The sequence below is a fragment of the Neolamprologus brichardi genome, chromosome 20 (genome assembly GCF_056152115.1).
Source record: "Neolamprologus brichardi isolate AB-2024 chromosome 20, ASM5615211v1, whole genome shotgun sequence".
In the NCBI taxonomy this organism is placed as follows: Eukaryota; Metazoa; Chordata; class Actinopteri; order Cichliformes; family Cichlidae; genus Neolamprologus; species Neolamprologus brichardi.
This window is the reverse complement of record NC_142123.1, coordinates 1,554,302-1,576,471: the sequence shown is the minus strand read 5'-3', so window position 1 is coordinate 1,576,471 and position 22,170 is coordinate 1,554,302. Positions and strand designations below refer to the sequence as shown.

General features: G+C 41.7%; 1 protein-coding gene across 1 annotated transcript in view; it reads right to left on the bottom strand.

Annotated features, from left to right (window-relative positions):
- Positions 1-21,664, bottom strand: part of LOC102792056 (chemokine-like protein TAFA-2) — a 105,882-nt gene extending 84,218 nt beyond the window's left edge. The window contains exon 1 of the mRNA XM_006785681.3: positions 21,182-21,664. The gene's annotated coding sequence lies outside the window, so the exon portion shown is untranslated. The remainder of the gene's footprint in view (positions 1-21,181) is intronic.
- Between the last annotated feature and the right edge of the window lie 506 nt (positions 21,665-22,170).

Sequence of the window (22,170 nt, the reverse complement as noted above, 5' to 3'; positions counted from 1 at the left end):
AGACTCACAGCAGGGAGAAGAGGATCAGCGGGGTATTGATATTACAAACACACATACAGTACCCCTCTCTCTTTTCTCTTTCACACACACCTGCACACACTCCACCTCTCACAGAGACACAGACTGTTACTGACAGGATGGAGGACAAGTGATTTCCTGGCAGCCATTGTCTCCTTGCCTCTTAATCCAAGCTGTAGGAGGGGGGGGGGTGTTGACATCTGAGACCGGTATATGAGATCCTCTCATATCTGACCTTTAACACAACCAGACCAGAGCAGGTAAAGGTCTACAGCTCCCCAGTGACTTGTATAGACTTGATACTGCAAGCGAAGAACGAGAGTGAAAAAGAGAGAGAGAGGAAGGGGATAGAGCCGTGGCAAAAATGGAGAGTCCTTGAATAAAAACCTATTTACCACAAAGAAGAGTAAGTTTCTCACCCAACTTTCAGGATTCATTCAGATATCCATCTCTTTCAAAAGAGCTTTGTGTCCATGACACTACCTGAGCAAAAGCTTGAAATGGTACGACGCTCTGAGAGTATCAGCATTGGACTATTCTGCGCATCACAGTTTTCAATACATTATATTCATAACTACACAATAAGCTCCTCAACAGGAGAAAAACGCTGCCCTAACCTAGACACCATTTAACACGCATTCACAATGTGAGGAGCCATCACAAAGGTCTGAGAACAGGCCCTTAACCATAAAAAGCCGCTAATTCAATTTTATTTTTTCAGATCTCTCAGTGGGATTTCTGTGATGTCCAAGTCTACTTGTGCTTCTGGGAAGGAATTCCTCCCATTCGTCAAAACTAGAGTCTGATAGATTTCAGCAGTATTGGCCAATATACCAGCCAATATTAGCTATCAGCTGATATATAGTTAAAAGTTTAAAAGGTAAAGCAGGGACGGGAGAAATAACCTTCAACCACGTTATGAGTTTTGACCGATGATGACCGGCGATGAGCAAATTCACTGCTGGCAACACTGTTGTGAACACCACAAACACTTATAACCACCTGATCTAAGGGGAGGCGGGCAGAGTAAACTGTGACTTGTTGTAGGGCTGTGCAATATGACCACAATCTCATATCCCGATATAAAACATCTATCGTCCGATAACGATATAAATCACAAAGATTTAACATTTTTTGTAAATTCTGTGAATCTCAGGCAGCTGAAGTGTTTCCAGCTTGGCGTTGGTTATCTGGAGTCTTTTACCGATGCATGAAACTACACATTTTTAGACATAGGCTGTAACGGCCGCCGTTTTCTTTGCGGCGTGCTGCAGGGAAAAGCCTGTTCTAACGTTTGAGTCTAAGGTTTATTTTTTAGCACCTGGCGGCTCTTTTTTGCTTCTCATCGGTAAACACTCTGCATACTATGTCACGCGATTCAGTTTATTTTGAAAAAGTCTCAACAGGATTTTGAGCTTTATTGTGAAAGGTTCATGTGGAAAATAAACAAGCGGACACGTGATGGTTTTACCGTCGTTGTTGCTAACGACAACGCATAAAAACAGGCGCTTGTCCGTCCGTAGTGTGGTTATATTAAATATAAGAGAAAGAGAGAACTTTAGGAAATGAATAAAGCCACTACAGTGACCATCAAAACGATGAAAAAATATTACCGTAAACAGTTTATTTTGCAACACCACGAAACAAACGACAGCGTAAAATGAAACGACAGATGTTTTTATATCGTCATCCGATATATATCGTTATATCGAACAGCCCTAACTTGTTGTAACAAAATCACATTTTTTTAAACTGCATTGTAATATTATCTTAGTAAGAACTCATAAATATCACAAATCTGTTGATATTTTTCTGTGTCTGGAAGAAAAGAGCATTGCCCAATGTATTTGATGTTTACATTCCCAAATATCTGCATCAATATCAGTACTCAAAATCCCGTGTGCGTTAGGCTGGGTGTTGAGAATAAGTGCTGCTGTTAGCTGGAGTTAGTGAAGCTTATTTTGAAGTTGGGCTCACTCTGCACTGGTGCACTTAGCAAACTCTCATATGATGCAGACTGTAATTAAGGTGTTTATCAGAGGGAGAGTGTGATTCTTCCTTCAGATAAACACTCGAGCCTAAGCAGGCATAAAGCTAGCTTACAGTACTGTTAATGTTTAGCCAGCTCTTGTCATCTGCCCTGAGATTTAGGGTTGCATGTCTAATCTACTGAAATAAGTAACTGCGACAATACTGGGAGTGAATATTCATGTTTAGGCATATCTCCGTGTGTTAGAGCCCTGACTTCAGTTCAGGAAATGAGGCTTGAGGTAAGGAGAGGATGAGCTTGAAATCAGGGAGGAGAGAGAGCAGTGGTGGAGAAGGTGAATGAAGAGGAGACGTCGTGCAGATGTTAAATGGTCACACACAGTTTGAAAGATCTATTTGAGACCTTTTTCAAATAAAACTTTGAATAAATGTGTGCTAAATGCATAAAACAAAGTTAAGTGGAAAGGCAATGTCCAACTCAGCCACTGTGTTCACGATGGTGGGAAGCTGTGGTGGCTTACACAAACTGCCGCCCACTCCAGTGTAGTTGTAATGCATTAAGTCTACATTTATGAGAACACATCAGTCTGTTACGAGATGCAATTACACACTAATAAATGCGTGTTTATTAGTACAACATTCTTTTTTTCTATTAAAGTTTAATAACATAGTTACTGTAGGTTTAGCACACACTACATCCCAGCTTCATAGAGTATATTTACTTTAGTGGCACTACACTTAAGTTCAAAGTATCCTGCCACATTACTGCAGAAGCTAATCAGAAAGAAATAGTTACATTATTGCTATTTTACATCAAGAATCTATCGCTGAATAGTGTAATTAACAAATGACCTCATTATTTTAATGTGTAATTAAAATGGAGGAAGTAGTTGCGCCCTTCTTGTAACAAGCCACATGTGCAGACTTAGATTATGGATGTTGAGGAGTAGTCACGTGATACGAACCAAATTAAATAATCACATGGAAAAAAATAATCCTCTGTTTGTGCAGCTTGTCTGTCAGTCATATGCACACAGTCTCCTGTCAGGTCATTGGAAGCAGCTGAAATGATTTTCTCTTGCAGTCTTTTTGTCTCTCTGCGCTCGTCATCATCTGTGAAAGCAATGATTCTGGGCTGCTTGACAGATGATTCAGTCTACAGTGTTTGTCTTCAGTAAAGTCAGTATAACGGGACCCCCTGTAGCTTACCCTGTAGCTTACCCTGTAAAGCGTGCGCTTCAAGCACCAAAGCTGGGTTCCAACTGGAGCAACCCAGGAATGACTCCACCCCTCGCCCAAGCCCAAGCTTGGGCATCAATTTGTGCCTTTTTCTAACTCTCTCACTCCAATAAAGTGACAGTAGAATTCATCACCTTCTCCATCTTCTTTAGCTTGAACTGCATATCTACACAGATGCACAAAAGTCCATTTCAGTGTCCAAATGACAGCAAAGTTTTATGTTTAGAAATTCCCTTTTCCAAAAGTTGAGAACTCTTCTTCCAATTAAAAAAGCATTAAATTTGGGCAGCTGAGTGGAGCTTGGATATTTTCACTTGTGGTCTCAAAATGTCCAAAAAAAGAACTCTTCTTTTGAAACTTGTTATTCGTGTTCTAAGAAATGAAGGTTATTTAATGTGGAAAATGGATGATTTCATACAAAGGTGAGTTCTACTTCCTTCACAGAACTGTGCTAATATGTTCTAACTAGGATAGAAAGAGATTAAGAAGGCTCATACTTGGCAAACAAATACATCGGAGACTCTAGTTTAAACGATGGATAAATCTTAAGTCCACAACTGGCACCTTCGTCACATGAAACCTGTAAGCTGGGAGATCTCCATGATTAGAGGTGGGAATCACCATACATCCCACGATACGATATTATTGCAATTTTTAAAAATATTTTGCGATATTCAGATTCTGTACATAAAGGTAAACTTTATCAATATTCATTTTCTCTAATATCAAAGTCTCACACTCAGTCTTTCTCTCATTTCAGTTTTATTGTTGACAAACTGAACGGTTTGTATTACAGTCTAGTCCAACTTAACTGAACAACCATCTGGTACAATTATAGCTATTCTGAACTATGCAGTTTATGAAAACTATGCAGCCCCTTCAGCAACTGAAGAATTTGAAAGTAAATTAAAACAAAATATAATTTTACATTAAATAAAAAAGTTTTAAACCTAATTAAAATAAAACATGTCTTAAATTAAAATAAGTAAACTGTCATGTTTATTGCTGCCATAAACAAGTTAAACACATTTGGACAGTGAAGGAATGTCAGGATTCTTGCTCAGAAAAAGGATCAACATGCTCTGAAGTCAGAGCACAAAAACCTTTTTGTAACAAAATATCGATTTCTGCTGTCCCTGTATCCATACATTATTAGCAAACAAAATATCACCATACTACACAGAATCGATTTTTTCCCCCACCCCTATCCATGATCTAGGTGAGTTTGCAAAAAGAAAGCATCAAGTAGGGGCATAAAAGTTTAAGGATGAGCAAATGAACCCTTAGGACATGGGGAGATGAGGGATTGAATGTCAGTAACAATATGACTGTAATAACACTCGTTTTAGTCTAGTCTTTAGAAGGTAGGTTTGATGTGGCATTACAGATGGATGCCAAAGTTTTCCCCTGAACAGGAGAAGGCAGAAAAGGCCAAGCTCTGGCCTGCCACCCATACCCATAACACCTGCCACAGAGGTCAATCAGCTAGGGGTGCCACGTCTGTCAGAGCCAGGGTGAGCTGGTTAGCTGGTCACCAAGCACTTTAATCTGCAACAGATTCCCACCACCTGGCTCTACTGGCATGACACCAAGGCCAGCAGCCCCAGCAATCTGCCAACCCACTGTCACATTGTGAAGGGTTCAACATGAACTTAACTGGGGATAGATACATGGATGGATGGATGGATGGATGAAGCTTTCACATTGAACCTCCATCTCTTAAAACCTTTTGAACACATATACTGCATTCCCTATGATCAGCCCAGCTGTGTGCTGGGAACAGTTAGTGCCATGGGTGACCCACCAGCTATACTGCTGCATGTGAATACATGAATATTTGCCTCGGGGGAGGATTTGCTCTTGGGTCTTTGATTATCAGTTCACAGTCAGGCTTTTCAAAATGACACAACTGTTAGATTCCCCTTCAGTAATATAACATGTAGCTTGTAGTCAAATCCCCCCATCTGTTGGATGAGGGCTCAGCACTTTGGCACAGCTGTCCTTGTTGTTAATGCATGCTGCCAAGTTGTTTTATGCCTCTGAATGGAGTGTAAGGTTAATCATTTATGACTCGGCTCCAAAGAGAGGCTAATGACAAGGAAAGAAATGTTTTGCCTTTTTCAGTTTCGTAGTGTAGCAGTGATGATTGTACTCTGTATAGCCAGCTGACAGAGGTGTAACTGGATGCACTTGAAGGTATTGCAAACAAGCTGAGTCTGTGACAAATTCTGGATACAGCAGCTTTGTTTCCCGATCCTCCAAATCTTTTGTTAAGCACACGATTGGCCTTTGTAAGTACACAAAAATCAAAATATGCACACAGAATCACTGAGCTTCATTCCCCAGCACAAATACATGTGTGTGCTCATCTATGTATGTAAACTGTGTACAATTCTGATTGGATGCACATCAGGAAAAACGCTGCATCCAGTCAAGCAAAAAGAATAAATGAATAAATCAAAAAGGCTACAGATGTTGGGTTGATGTGAGTGCTCAGGTCATGTATGTGAATAAACTTACACACGAACCACACGAATCATAACTTTAACTCGGACAACAATTAAATGTTAGTGTGATTATTTATTAATTAAAATATATTTGCTCACTGAAGTATTTTTTTAGCAAAACAAAATAACAGCTATTAAAGCTCTCTCTAAAGAGCATGTCACATTTCACAAAATAACAACCAATTATCCAATTTAGACATTTAAGAGAATAAAATCAGTGAAAGAAACAAAAAATCGAATTGGAGGTACTTTTGTTAAAGAGAGAAAAAGCTATAATTCTATATTTAACGCTGCCAGAGATATTTTAAACAGTTATTATAAATAAAGATACATTGCTTGATAGTAGAAAACAAGTAGAAAAATGTTCAAAATTGATGTGACATCCCTTTTTTCTGTTCATCCTTTGTAATTTACCTCATTATAAAAAAAATGCTGAGTGGTTCTGAAAAAATCTGACCTTCGAACAAAAACCCAGATGTATTTAACAGCCCAATTCTCACTAGATAACCACCGATCGACCAGCCAAGGACCAGAATCATATTTTTTTGCAGTGTTCTGACCAATAACCAGCTGGTCAGCATGCTGTGTGAGTGACAACAAGCCTGTCCGCTTCATGAATGTAAAAATGAGCAGGCAAACAGTCGCACGCACGCTCGCGGCCATTCGCTAATATGTTGGTAGCGTGAAAGCTTGTCATTGTGAGTGAAGGCACAAAGTAAACCATGATGCAATCAACTGTGAAAACATAACAACAAACCTATTCACACACATTCACGTACAAATCACCATTACCTAGCTAGTTAGCGATATTTTAAAGACGCTAACAAAGACAAAGTGGCTAAAGCTAAAGCTAGCCAGAGGTCAGAGGGAGCCACAAGCTAGCAGCCTTGGTAGCTAGCAGCCTAAGATCGAAGCAGTTACGAGGAAAATGATGGCAATAACAGAAGAGAGAGAGGGGTCAATGTCCTGTTATAAGATGATGTTTTGAACATACTGGAAAATGATTAAGTAACCGACATTTGTTTTATTATCTAAATCTGTTGCTTTTACTTTTGCTTGCTAATGTAAAGTTAGGTAAAGGTTAATGCACAGCAACTTATTTGTAACTCGCTCCAGCAACATATAACTTTGTTTTCAGAAGTAAACTACAAACTTTAATATAACATTTTTATTATGAAAATTATATATATTTATATATGTCACTTCCAGTTTTAAAAAAACCCAATATCAGTAGATTACAAAAAATCTTAATCAGAATTAGAAAATCTTTGAAAAAAGTCTTTTCTTGGAAACCAACCCTGATGATTAATAGAAAACCAATTTAAAAAGCTGCCATGACTCAGTACATCTCGTGGATAACTGCTATGATATGTTGAAACTTGGGAACCTGTCTCCATTAGCATTTATGCCACTAATTCACACTGAGCCAAACTGGACTGAATTAACGTAATTTAAATTGAGACACGCGTGGAGCAGAAACAGGAGAGACAGACACACCTTTCAACGCTCAGACCCTGGAATAATAGCACATACCTCACCGCCTGATTAAGTCCCTCTTCGGTTCCTCTCATTTGAGTGACTAATAATAGTCCACGCTGTTCCATGAATCATGGTTATTAAGCAGCGTGAGAGAAAATGTTTTCCCCTAAATCTCATAGCTGCTTATTTTTCACAGTCTCATTGACAGGAGAAAGTTAGGAGACACAGGCATGCTGCACTCAGTCACAACACTTTCAAAACAGGATCTTCATGACTCGCTTTTATTACACAGAGAAGCAAATGAAGCGCTTGTGTTTGTGCTGCTCAGCCAACATTTGAAAACAGAAGGGCAAAGTGAGACAAAGCCAGATTAGAATAGATGAGTGTAAGACAAGAAAAGAAGCCAAGAAGCACCGAGTCATAGGGAGACAGACAGAGAGACGGAGGAACGGTTAGTAGGTGGGGGACCTTGAAAAGCTTTTGTTCTCTGAACACGGAGTGTTAGTGAGGCAGCACTTGGCAGTTGGTTCAAAGCAACAAACTCTAAATCAATCTTTTACAGCTTGTCCAAACAGACTCAAAGAGACACACACACACACATGGACGCAACAAAAGGACTAGAAGAGTCTTCAAACAAGCAGAGAATACCAGCTGTGAAAAAAACACTCCTCCGATACACAAACGGTACCTGAAACAGAGTCTGGCTGGATACTAAGAAGTGTTTGTGTGTGACCGTGTTTATGAAAGTGTGTGTGTCCAATGTTGTGTTTCTTTAATGAGCTCGGTTTACACACTTCGTTAATTGGCTGGCACAGCGCTGTCCGCGATCTCTGTGCCACGCACACATCCCCAAACACACACACATCTCCATTTCACTGTGCTTATTTATTCATGTATTAGTTAGTTTGTTCCACTAGGTTCACTTGCAGGCTGCTGTAGTAATTTCCACTATATTCTCTGCATTGATTTGTACTGTTGACTGCAACGCGCTGCGCCGTGTATCAGTAACTCCCTGGAAGCGCCGTTTCCTTGCAAAATAAAGAAATGGGTGCAAATTGTATTTCTCAGTCAAATTTATCTATCCATTTATCCAGTTACCTCTTTCTCCCTAACATGTTTTCTTTCCCATAACAAAGAGACAGGTGAGAGTGGAAGAAGTGCGAGCTTTCTAATTAAAGCATCTAGCGGGGGAAGCGAGCCAAGCTTTCTTTCAGCACATCTCTCATCACGCTGGCTGTAAAAATAGCATCAACCCCACAATCCCAGGCTATGTTCTGTTGCTTGCAGCTCAGGGCTTGTTTCTGGTGAGCAATAGGAGGTACAGTGGAGAGATTCTGCTGCTGCTGCACAACAAATACAGAGAAGCCGACTCAGTAAGCACAGGCATTCTTTTCTAGCTGGATGTGATCGTCCATTCACGCAAGACGTGTATGTGTGTGTGAGAGCTGTGCTAAACATGATTACAGATGGGAATGGTGTACATATATTTGTGTGTACTGTATGTGCGTGTGTGTGTTTGTGTGTGGACGTGTAGGCATGCAGGACAGGAGGTCTGCAGGGAGAGATAAATGCTCAAATCTGTCTTCCCCTTCTCACTCACACCCTTCTGCTCAGACCTCTAAAAGCTTACCCCTAGGCTTACCCCGCACACACACAAGCACACACCCACACATGTGTGAACAAACGCACACACACACAGGAGCCTCATATCAACCCTATCCCCAACTCCCATTTCAGTCTTCACAGTTATTCCAAATCCAAAGCAGAGACTCACATGGAGACAAAAGAGAGAGAAGGATGGACAGCCAGTGCCACAGCACAGCTCTCTGTAGGATTTATTAATAAGGTGCAGGATGCAAGTTTGCACATACAGACCCTCGCAGTATAGGTAACATATGCTCACTTGAACTCACAAGCAGATTCTGAAAGAGAGCAAGTCGGAGAGGAGTTGTTCAATTTTTAAACAGGATGCTTTAAAGCGGAAATGGAATTAGGATGACACTTGAAGACGTTGAATTCCCATTTAAAGGAAAGGTCCAAAAGCCTTCTGCAGATTATTTATACTTCATGAATCACCAAGAGAACACGCAAAAAGTGTCCATCCATCCAATGTCGTTCTTCCTTTTCAAGAATGGTTCCCCCTTAGCACTGACCCCCCTCCCATGAACGTCAGGTGGATTTTTCCTCCAGCTTGCCTCGCTGCATTAGCTCTCTTTTCCAAACACCTTAGGGGGTAAGAAGGACCATGCTGCGTCAAAGAGATTCTTAAGATGTCTCCACATGGGGAAGTCGTAACTGTGGAAAAAATATCTGTTCTTTAAGCAGCTCAGCACTACTGCTGCCATCATGTGGGTGGCCATGCAGCTAACAGGGAAAATAAATTTAATCTGATAAAACATCGCAATCAAATGAATGGTTAGCAGTGACCACTTCAAACGTCTTTGGGTTCTGCTGTTTGTTCCCAGCAGCATGTCATCCCTTGCAACACCATGGAGAGCTCCATCAGTGGTCGCCACTGCAGTGTTCAGCACCACAGACAGCTCCACACTGGAAACATAATAATAACTTCTTTATACAGGATTAAAAAAATTAATGAAAAACACAGTTATAAAGTTCTCCACAGTTTGGATAAGACCACACTTTTAAAGGTAAGCACACAAATCCAAGCATGCAAACACACAGTCAGTCATATGGTCTTACAGCAAGGTCTGAGGGCCTGTAGGGGCCTCGTTACTGCAACCAGGTGGGTGCAGGTTGTGCACGCACGATCTGATATCCTCGTGTTGGTGTTGTTCCCAGATCATCATACTAAAGGTTGTTCCAGGATCAACATTGCAAGTGACCAATCAGAATGTTGTGATGTCATACTTTTGCGACTTCGGGAAAAACCGGCGTAAAACAAAAAACTGTACTTAAGCTGCGAGAAACCGCCTTTGTCCGCCGATCAACGGACCCTGACCCTGACCCTTTAATAAACGCTAAGCAGAATTGATATTGTCCTTGCAGCGTTGGAATTTCATAAATGCACGAATGGGTTGGTGCGCAAAAGAATAACGTCACAATAATGTGATTGGTCACTTGCAATGTTGAACCTGGAACAACATTTTCATGATGATCTGGGAACAACACCAACACGACGATATCAGATCATCCGGTTGTGCACACACCTGGCTTGCTAAAGAGACTTTAATCTAGAATCCCATCAGCTCAATACACAACTAATGCCTTCAGTACACAACATGGATGGTTGCATGATCACATGATGTTTCCTTTTAAGGGTACATCAAGAAAAACAGGTTGCATTCTGCCAGCAATGGTTAAAGTACACAAAAATTATTGCTAAACTGGAGGTGTTTAACTAATGAACACTTAATTCTTATCCTCACAATCACAGCAGCACAATCAAATTCATGGGTCAGCTGCTATTGATAGAATTTGATAATAACTAGTGAAAGTACATCCACACAAGACGTGTACTATTTAGTCCATTGCATTTGTCAGATTTAGATTACAAATGATTCAAATCATGAGGAAGAAGTATGAGGAAGGACTGTGTACACTCATATAATCCTTATATTTGTATATCTGCCAGATGTTTCTGAATTAATGCTCATCGTATTTAATCTGGCTTTTGTTTTCTGTGTTTCTTAACTACCCAAACATCATCAAAAAATAAAATATCCAACCCAATCATCCTTGCACCGCTATTTTACATCTAACAATGTCATATATACTAATAGAACCAGAACATGAAACATTTACTTTAGAGTCATATAGCACAGTTTGCTCACTACATCTGTACTTCTTCATATTAAACCGAGAACCTACCATCTAAATTTCACACACTATGACAGACATGTTCAATCGGTCATATCAAAAGCTGTGTGTGCAATAAGAGTAGACACGATGTAGAAAACATATTGGCAAAAATAATTGACAACGTAATTCTTTCTCACCGAAAGCCCTAAAGCCATCAGCATCCCAAATTAAGCTCCTCTTTGTGCCCTTCACTGCCACAGCTGCAGCCCTGGAGAGGACACAAGGCCAGCTCAGCCTCATCACAAATAGGCAAGCGGAATGCTAATAAAGTTGGATTCAATCAAATTGAAAGCAGCCTTTTGGTAATTCATGGCTTTAAAATTAGAATTCTTGTTCTGCATTCAGAGCCGCTCTCAGTCTCTCCCACACAGCCTTATCCTGGCTCGACCTGAAAGAATGTTGTGGTATACACCGACAGACGAATGTGTGAAGCATTATTTGATTTTAATCGTACAAAAACACTTCAACATAACGGCACTTTAAAATATGTTAACAGGTTTATGAGCAGAAAAGCTTTATTATGTAACTTCACCTTGATATTACATTTGAAGACAGATATCATCTTTTTGCTTCTGCTGTTGCTTGTTCACTATTGACATTGACACTAATCCTGGTCTCTCCAGACTCTGGCAACATCAGTAAATCCAACTAAGCAACAAGTTTCTTCAACAAACAACTGTGGCTGCTGGCAGAAAATATAAAAGGCATCGGCATCGCCCACCCCCCAAACCCTCTGACCACCACTTGATGTTTTAGATGAAAAAAACAGTGAATCTAAAGCTCAGATCACTCTCGTGTTGTTTCATTAATAACAAAGCATTATATTTATAAAGTGCCTCCAATTAAGCACCATGTGTATATATGCACTCGCTCGCTACTGTCGTTGTCCTCCTGCGTGTGCCCTCAGAGGGCTCTAGCTAATGGCAGTGTCATAATATTAGTCATATTAGGAGGGGATTAGTAAAAGAAACCGTCTTAAGGATGTGATCCCTGGGAGGGGGTGCCAGATACTGCTTGTATTACTGTCAGCCCGTCTCACACACATATTGGGAGCCTAGCAGCCGTGCCTGCTTTCCTCAATAGGATCTGTGGAGAAACATGACACACTGAAGCGCACCACCTACCGTAGCTCATTCCCCTCTTCCAGAGTTTTTTTTCTTTATCTCATCTATTGAAGTGCTGGTGTGAAATGTGTCTGGTAGAAAAACAGAAATGCTGCAGCAGTGTAGGAAGGCTGAAGCGTGCAAATTAGAAGAAGCAGACCTCTGCTTTCAAGCTTCTTAACAAAGCGTTCCCTCTGACCGCGCAGACTGTGGCGTTTTTGGTTGAAGCAGATTTATCGGAGACCGGAATCTATGATTTTCAGAACATAATGCATCTGAAAATACAGTAGCGCAGTCATCACCATTGTTGCCTCATAGCAAGAAGAAAACAACTAGTTTATGATGCAGGATTTCACAAGCATGAATCCCCAGGCAGACCATTCAGGTAGGGCTACAGCTGTTGCCAGTAGTTTGCATGGAAGACGCCAGCTTGTCTGCAGACGTGCTCAAACTAGTTGCCAGTTTCCATGCAAACTAGCAATCTGCTAGCAACCAAAGCAATAGCTATAAGGTTTTTAGTGCAGCAATATATGTAGCCGCTTTCACCTGGTGACTAAAGGTCGCTAAGTCGCTACCTGCTCAGGGAACACATATTTTTGCTAACAGGTGGCCCACCAGTCTCTAGGTCTGTGTGACCGAGTCCTAACTCAGCTCTAATATTTGAGTTATTGATAAAACAAAAACTCATTACAGTATTTAGAGCTCCAACGTTATTCAGATTTATGGCAGCCTGCATAGCACCAACCTATCCATTGCCACTTTACCCATTAGCAGCTCCACAGGTCCCAGCAGGAGTTGCTTTTAGCAGAATGGCCAGTATGCTACACTGTAGGCTGCAGGGTTTACTTTGTATTGCACAAAATAACCCTTATATCTGTATATCAATATATCATTTTTTCTTGTGTTATATCGACACTGCTTGTTAAAACACGCAGACACTCTTTTGGCTTTTAAGCATTAAGCAGAACAGGAAACTAAAGATGGAGGTGGAAATGTCCGCACATTCAGCTAAACTTTTTTTAACTTTAAGTTATTGTTTTTTTATTACTAGCGAATCCTTCTGCTTTATAAGCAACGGAACTGAGCTGAACGGTCAAATGAAGTGTTGTTGTTTAGTTACAGGCCTCTAAATGTTACTGTGGCGGGACCCTAACCCACAGTGTGCCCTACACTAACAAATATACTAAGACTAAGCACACAGTGTGTAAAAAGAAGTCCTCAAAGGTAATAGAAAGTATTTAAATGTGCACGCTCATCCACATCCTTTATTGGTGTCACACACACAAACACACATACCCGTATAGTGCACAAACACCCACAAAACTGAACTAATTACTGCTGTGTGTGCGCTCCAGCTGAAACATTGCAGTCTACAGTATATAAAGCTTCATTCTGAATTCATAATTGCATAATTAGATATAATTGCATGTGCTGTGGGCTTGCCTGACAACCTAATGAGGCAGCTGTAAAATAGCTAGTGGTTCCACTTATAAGAACATAATCAAAGACTACAAGATAAAAGGGCACACACAGATAAACACGGACAGACAGCAGGACGAGCCCAGAGCTACACCCAGACAAAAAAAGAAAAGAATTATTAAAACTAGAAGACAAAGTGAGTTTTCAGCGCTCATTATAATCTATCAACAGCGGCTCCGTTCATCAGTGACTCTAACTGTCTCTGTGGTTTCCATTTCTCAGCTTTGGGGACGTGATTTTCCACCTACCTTGCTCCTCATCATCGCCGTAAGACTAACCAAGACAAGACTCACAAATATACCTCGAGAGAGCAGGGACAGCAGACCCACACAGACACACACACACACACAAACACTCACACAAGGTAAGGCCTAATTTGCTGGCCTAATGACCGCAGTGATTGCTGTCTAGTTGTTGATGAAGAAAGCTGCCAGAGGGCTGCATGTGTGGTGTAGTTCAGACTTCTGGCTAACAGCTCCTCTTCGCCATCAGCCGTAATGAGTCAGCTCTGACAGCGCCAAAGCTAGAGTGTCTGTGTCGGTTCGTTTATAATGGCTGCTGAAAGTAATACCACCTCCCAGCCCACACACTGGCTGAGAGTTCTGTCACTGCAAACTCATTAGCAGAAGCTATAGTGGCGCCAAAATCTACAAATCAAACGGCTTCCTTAATAAGATGCAACATGTCGCAGCGAGTTGGCGACCACAAATAGCAGCAATGGTTCACCTGCACCCTTTGGATTTGCCTACAATGGTGCAAGAGCATGCACTATATTTCACTAGGTGTCAATTAATCACAATTACCTGTTAATGAGCCTGAAGTTTCAGGAACAGCATGTTGTTACTGAGTAAGACATGATTCAGAACTTTTATATGTGCAAACACAAAACCAGGAGCGCTCTGTGCTTTTCGTCTTTGGTACATGTTTTGCAGACAAGCCAGCTTCTTTCTCCCAGCATGCCGGGAAGTTTCTGCTTTAACAGGTGGAGAGCACAACCTGTCTTCTTTTGTGCTGCGCTCTGACTCACTGCATCTGTATGTCATCACTGCTGTCTGTGGTTTTCAGTCATCTGTGGAGATACCAGACGAATATGTGGCTGCGTTTTAGAGCCCAATTAGAAATGGTCACATTTTCCACTAAAGAGAGACTGGTGAGGTCAGAAAGGGTGGCTAAGACTAAAAATGACTCACAAGTGCAGTATGCAATATTTTCTTCCTTTAGAAATTCCTTAAATTTTAACCACGTAAGACTGTTTCTATCATACAGGTTTTAAAGCTGTGAAATGCAGTCTGATGCAAAACCAGCAACGTGTTGTTGGAAACCAGATAAGAGTGAGAGATTATTAAAGGGCTCCATACAATGCCCTTTGTGGCGTTTACTATAATATATTATATTGCATAACCAGCTCTGACTTGACTTCTTCGTGTTTTCACATGTAAATTCTGCACATTTAAAACCAAAGTGTTTGATTATGCATCAAGGCTTTAACACAACATCTCGATTGAACGGAGCTCCCCTCGCTGGTCACTGGGAGCATCGACATTATTTCCCATTTAAAGGCTCATTATTTTCAAAAGCAACAGAAACTACTTAAATAATGGTTTGGATATTGCCCTTGTAATATGAATAATCTGACTTTGATGCTTGCTTCGAATATTTCCTGACTGTCAGCGCATTATAAATATCAGTGCATTCACTTACTGGTGCACTACATCTGTTGATGGCTTTGCCTTGTGTTGGAAAAAAAAGAAACATTTGAGAGGCTGACAGGAAGACAGCAGAGTCTGGTCAAGAGAGATGCTATTAACAGTGTAGCTGAAGGGAAACGTGTAATGACAGGACCCAAGAGCCACTGATGAGGGTGATGGATGGCTTTCAGCTCAAATACATGGCAGTTCATCACTCACCTCAGACATGCACACATACTTATAGTGTATTTTCACACAGAATCACACACTTGCTTTTCTCCCTTATTAACCTTCTGCTCATCCACTTATGCTGTTTTGCAAAAGCCATTCAGCTTTGTATTGATGGCCCTGCAATCACGTAAGCAGCCTTGGAAAAGCTCTCATGTACACACACAAACACACAGGAACGCTCTGATCTCATATCCCGATCGTTGCCACAATATTCCTTCGTCATCGCCGTCTGACTGTCTCTATCCGCTGCTTGTTATTTTCAGTGGATTCATCAGCCTGCTAGCGCACAAAATGTAAGAAATGATGAGAAATGGCCTTCACTGAGAAGCCGAGTTCAACACGTTGTCTTAAAATTGATGATTTTGTTTGACCAAGAGTTGAACGATTTATTTTATACAGATTCAGATGAAAAATAAGAACAGGCAGAAGTTGGATATTTTGACAAATTGTCCTAAAAGCGCTTTGGTTTCAAATCCTAGAGGCGCTGAGTTTACAGTAATCCACATAAAAGAGCACATTTGAAAAGCTGGAAGCTGACATTTTCATTCAGGGTTTCATACAGCTTCATTTTTTTAAAAAAGTAATCACAACACGGCAGAAACATTTTTGATTTTCAGAACGTCAAAAAATTGTAATTTTTGTTCGACAACAAGGCCAAAATGTAGACACAGTCAACAAACAGTGACAGTAAATACAAAAAGAAACATGTTGTAAATGAAATATTATAAAATATGCGGGCACTGATACAGATTTTCTTTCCTAATGATTGACTAGCAAAAAGATTAATAATGATTTTTTCCCTCTTGTGTATACTGAATCGCCCTCCACATTAACCTGAGTTAGACACACACAGCCAGAGAAAGACGCGCCTCATGCTTTCCCCCCATGAAACCCACCCCCCTTCCCCCGCTCTTCACCCTTTCCTTGCTCTGTAGTCGAAGGAAGCAGTGTGGGGGCGAGAGGTGGTGGGTAAACAGTGGTTCTGCAAAGTGCTTTTTCCCGGCCTGTGTATACCTGCGTAATAGAGGCAGTAATGGAGTTTGTTCAGGCTAAGGTAATCCTGGAGCTGTGAGCTCAGCATCTGCTGCTGTTTCTCTGTGACGCTGTTTTGTTCCACAGCAGGTCCTGATGTTGTCGGAGCTGTCACTGTAACTGTCCCACACAAGCCATTTGGGAGTAAAGCAATGTGTGTCTGCATTTCTGTGAATGTGTATTTTCTCTTGAAAAAATTGTGTGCTTATCAAAAGTGGATGTGTGTGTACAGTATATCTGTGTGCACCCCCCCCCCCCCTCCCCAAAAAGAAGGAAAGAAAAAATGCATAGAGATAACGTGAGGTTCTGCAGACGGATGTGTGCATCTGGATGTGTGCTGAAAAATCCGTGTGTGTGTCTGTGTGTAGCGACAGAGCGGGAAAAGAATCTAAAAAATATGTGTTTGGATGTTATAGCTCACCTTTGGGAGGTGGGATAAGAACAGGGCTGACGGCTAGGAATGAATTTACGAGGCTCGATCTCCCAGAAACAATTTCTTTATGTGGGTTACACACATTTAGAGTGGCTACTCGTCCCCCCCCCTGGGCCTCAGCTCACCACACACAGCTCCTGGAGATGGCCAATGAAATACAGAACACTCTTTTATAAGACACATGCTTTTTATTTATTCTTATTTAGCCCCTGTAGCTTTCTTTTCTCTCTCACTCTGTCTAGGTCTGTCTTACTCCTTCCTGTTTCTCAGTCTTGTTCACCCCCCCATCTCTCCTATTCTCTCCTCATCACACGCAGCTACGAATGAAAACGAGATCACCTTTTATAGGCCGCATAGTGAATTTTTTGTTTCCTCTGGTTGATCTCTTTGTCTTTATTAGAACTATCTCTCTTTTCCAATCTCTCTCTCTCTCCGGATAACAGCTCTGACATTATTCCCGTGGCCCAGAGGATTTATTGGTAGAAGAGATGGAGAAAGAAAACTACAGGAAAGGGTAGAGTGTGTGTTAAAGGTGCAGAGGGAGACGTAAAATTGTGGGATGTAGAAACATGAAAGCATCTGTATGTATGTGCTTTTGGTCACGAGGCTGCAGGAAGTTTGGGGTGAAAATGGTCCAATCTGACCAAGTCCTGCAGTCTGCAATCACCTCGGGTACGTCTGTGACAGGAGTCTGCTGGAGGACTGTGTTCATGTCCGATACCATCAATCACATTCTAGCAATATTCAGTTATGAATTTATAAAATACTAAAAAATCAGGACACAGATTTTTTGTTTTTTTTGTAAAGCAGTGCATTATTCCCGACATTAATCTTCATACTGAGCCATTTTTCCTGAAGCACATATACACCGGGGTTCTGCTGTGGTGTAGGAGTTAAGATGGCAACCGTGACCTTTGTTGCATCTCTGGCCCACTAATTAAGACATAAAATGCAAAACACGCAAACATACACATTTTTATATTTGCATATGCACACACAAACAAGCGAGGTCAGTCTAAACAGTGTGACTGTGAAAACGGATTTGTTTTCCCAACCAATGAATAATCAAGTGCACGGAGACTAAACTCAATATAACCTTGAACCCAGAACCAAACCGTTTAACTCACCAGGAACAATATTCTCAGGCAAACATCTGTTACTTTGTAACGTCATGGAAGAGACTCTCTCTCTCTCTCTCTCTCTCTCTCACACATTAAATGGGATATAATGTGATTCATCCAAGATGGAAATTCATATTAAGTAATTTGAGCATGCTCTGCAGCCTGTAGCAGGATGTAGGCTGTAGTAACTAAATGTTTCCTAAATGACTAAGCAAAACATATCTGCACTTACATTGTTTTGGGGGGTTTCTGTGCAAAGACTGTATAAAAAAGTTGCACATAGCCCCTGTGGCAGGGGTGGGCAATTCCTTTTTCCAAGAGGCTGGATGCGAAACTGGGACAGTTATGAAGGGACTTATAAGCTTATAAAGAGTTAAAATTATTAGTGAGCAGAACCGAGTTTAGTTTATTGGTGTCCCTCCACAATAGCTCCAGTTTTTCATGTGACCCTTTGGGAAAATGAATTGTCCACATCTGCTCTGCAGCATCAGCCATTTGTTTGTATTCTTACATGATCTAAATAAACACTGGAGAGTCAGGTCCATCTATAGACCACATATTTACATCAGACAGACACCTAAACTGAAGCACGGACTCTTTTTACTCCGGGTTGGTCTTCCATGATGCATCAACACCAGAAAATTGGTCAAGAGGTCCAGTCCAGTGACTTAGATTATCTAAAATGGGACCCAGCAGGCAGCCAGTGGCTACAGATGCCTTTGTCAGCATCTTCCTGCCAGTCAGAGCTGCCATACATCTAAGTTTAAGCCTTGATTGAGTATCTGGAGAAGGAAATTAGTCGGGGAGACCAAAGTCATGCTCTAAAATCACAAGTCTGTAGGGATGGGCTTACATCTGTAGCTAGTCTCATGTGCCATTTTTGGTACTTGTGTAGCCCTGAAGGTACTTGGTTATAGTTCTTCTATTTTAGATTCATAAATCCAAACAAAACATCCCTTGAAGTGACAACCAGAACAAAAATCCCGCCTCTTTTAACTTCATCCTCCTCTGTCTTCATTTTTCTTTAGTTTTCCTCATTTCTATCTTTCATTTCTCTGCGGTTAGTAAAGTGAGTAGAAGCCCAGAATCTTTTGTGACTAAACTTTTCATGTTAACAAAGTTCACTAGTGCTTAATGTTCTTGTTTTTGAAAGAGGAACACATTTGTTTTTGATTAAAACTGATTATGAATTTGCAAAAAACGAGCAAATAATGATGATTAATGACAGATTTTTTTCTAAATCGTTTATTTTTAAGGCATGTGGGTGTGCAGAGGCCCCGTTTCAGCAACCATCACACCTGTGACAGTGTTATCTAATACAAGAAAAACTAATCAATATGGGAAAAAGGGGTTTTTTCAAATATGTAAGCGTCGCTGAATTGCTTATTTCAAAGAAGCAATAAATCTGACTGAGTGTCTGGAGCATTAGCCTTTGTGGGTTTAATTAGCCTCAAAAAGAGACTGCATATGTTGTGTACTACTCCCTTCACCGAAGAGCACTCACCGAGTGTACACAGCTGAGCCAGCGAACAAGTACATCAAAGTCTCCATCTCACCATTTCTCAACTGGCAGCTACATCAACCCACAAAACACAAGACAACAGGTCTTATAAGCAACGGTGATGACAGGCTTTAAGGTCCAAAGCCAAGTCTGCCAAATCTGTCAGTGGTCAATAAAATGGAAAGCATACTATATATGCAGATAGCATTTGCGGCCACATTAAGGCCCATCCTTATAGTGCATTCTCGTATCGCTCCATAAACCCCAACAATCCAACCAATCTCCCTCGTTGCTCTTGCTCACCATCACCTCTGAGCAATCTTTCTCCTCCTACCATCAAGTCTTGCTGGCAGTTCTCTTCCTCCTTATTTTCTAACTCCCTCAGTTCAGCTCGCCTCCCCTGTGCTCTTCACAGAGGCTTGTGAAAACGGAAGCAGAGAAAGAGACAGCGACAGATGGAGCAGTAACATGTCGAAAATATTCACAGTCAGCCAGCTTTGTTTAAATTAAACAAGCCTGTGTGCACACAACACTTTATAACCAGGTCTAGGTCATGAAACCGGCACTACCTTCTTCTTTTTAACAGCGAAGGAAAGAAAAGTAGAGCCTGGAGCACCTAACTCACAGCTCTGTTAGACTGATGATTTATGCTGCCATCGTCAATGTAAAGTTTTCATATTCACACATCAGGTGCAGAAGACACCCACCCCTGCGTAGCCTCTCAATGTTTAACATGCAGAAGCAGTGGCCTGCATTTCAGTCATGTTAAGTACAAACACTCCACACTGAGTGCAACTGTTAAACCAGGAGACGTGTAATAGAGCATAATGGGGGATAAAGCATAAAGGTTCCTTATCAGCTCTTTTTCTTTAAGAATGCCGCCTCTTATTTTAATTTATCAATTATTTGGCACATGTGGATCCAGCTAATAGGATCAATCACAAAAAAATAATCATCGTGAAGTGACAACCACCACACGGCAGGTCTGCCTAAAATAGCGCACAGTCAATGCCCGCATACGCACAGCTTTACCTGAGCGCCCTTGTGCGTGCGTGCGCATACGTGTGCGTGCGTGTGCGTGTGCGTCTGTGTGTGTGTGAGAGAGAGAGAGAGAGAGAGCGAGGGAGGTTCTATAGGCTGTGCAATATCTGAAACAACCGCAATCATTTGTCTTTGCTATAAAATCACAACCGCGTGAATAAAACTGACACCAAAGCAGACCCGGCTGATGGGTGGCGCCACTAGAAATCATTTTCACAACTCTAATGCTTCCTAAAATCCAATCCCTTTCTATTTCTTTACAAATGGAGCGGATGAAGTGTAATCCATTCCGTGCGTAAATGGTTTTCTAAGACGTGCTAACCAGTAGGCTGTGACACGGCTGCATCCGTGCACGTCAGGTGGGTTAGTAATGGACTTTTTTTGTTTTTTGTCTGTTTTTTATCACGCTCACTTCTCCAGCTGTTCACTAAAGGCGCGTTAAACCCGCGAGGGACACCGAGCAGCTCCGCCCAGGTGTAAAGGCTACCCTGTGACCCATACCTGTTGGTGCGGTGTGGTCTTGTTCTGTTAGCCCAGCAGGTGAACCTCTCTCCTCATAGCCGCTCCGCTATCCGAGACAGAGAAGAGACTCGCATCCCCACTCCACTAGCGGAAAACAGCCCCTCTGTGACACCGGCCGCTCAGTTCGACTGGAGCGGAAAAGTTATACCATACCATCCACCTCCGAAGCCGGGTAGCAGACACACACAAAAAAGGAGCGGGTTGCAGACGTGACCTTCTGGGGTGGCGCTCCTGCTACTACTCCTGTGCAAGGAAAGGTCTCCTGAAAGTTCCGCTCCTGTCCTCCGCTTTTGCACAGAAACTTAGTTATTAAGCCATGTCACGAAGGAAGAAACAGCCAGTTTGGAAACCTGGCTTCTGTTTCGCAGCAGCGGTCTCCTTCTTTTTCTCCTCTTTAAACGATGCAGTGTGAAAGCAGCCCAGTGACGGGACAGAGATGCGTTGCGGTCGGGGAGTCACGCAGACTGTTACTGCGCTCCTGCTTGTCCGCCAGGAAGATGGAGAGGATTGCCTTTAGAGTGTGAAACTCTGAAGCGGAGCAGCGCCCCCTAGCGGTTTAATTTGGGAAGAACTGCTCACCAATGTGCGGGCAATAAATGTAAATGATACTGTACAGTAATGTGGAGAAGGGCCATATGGGCTGCGCCGAGACATGTTGGATATGTGATATTAGTGGTTTATTGCCTGGCAGTGAAACAGAAAGAAGCATCAGCCTGCGCACTGACACAAAACACATGCACACAATGCACACGTGCAGTCAGACAACAGCAGATGTATCAGCAAGAATGTTTGTGTCACTTCATGAAGGACAAAACAATATTATTGTCTCAGTGTGTGTGTGTGTGTGTGTGTGTGTGTGTGTGTGTGTGTGTGTGTGTGTGTGTTTCTGTCTGTATCTGTGTGTGCACGTGTGCCCCTCTCTCAACGGTGAGAGGTTCAAATTAAATTGAACTCACTTTAGCTGAGCT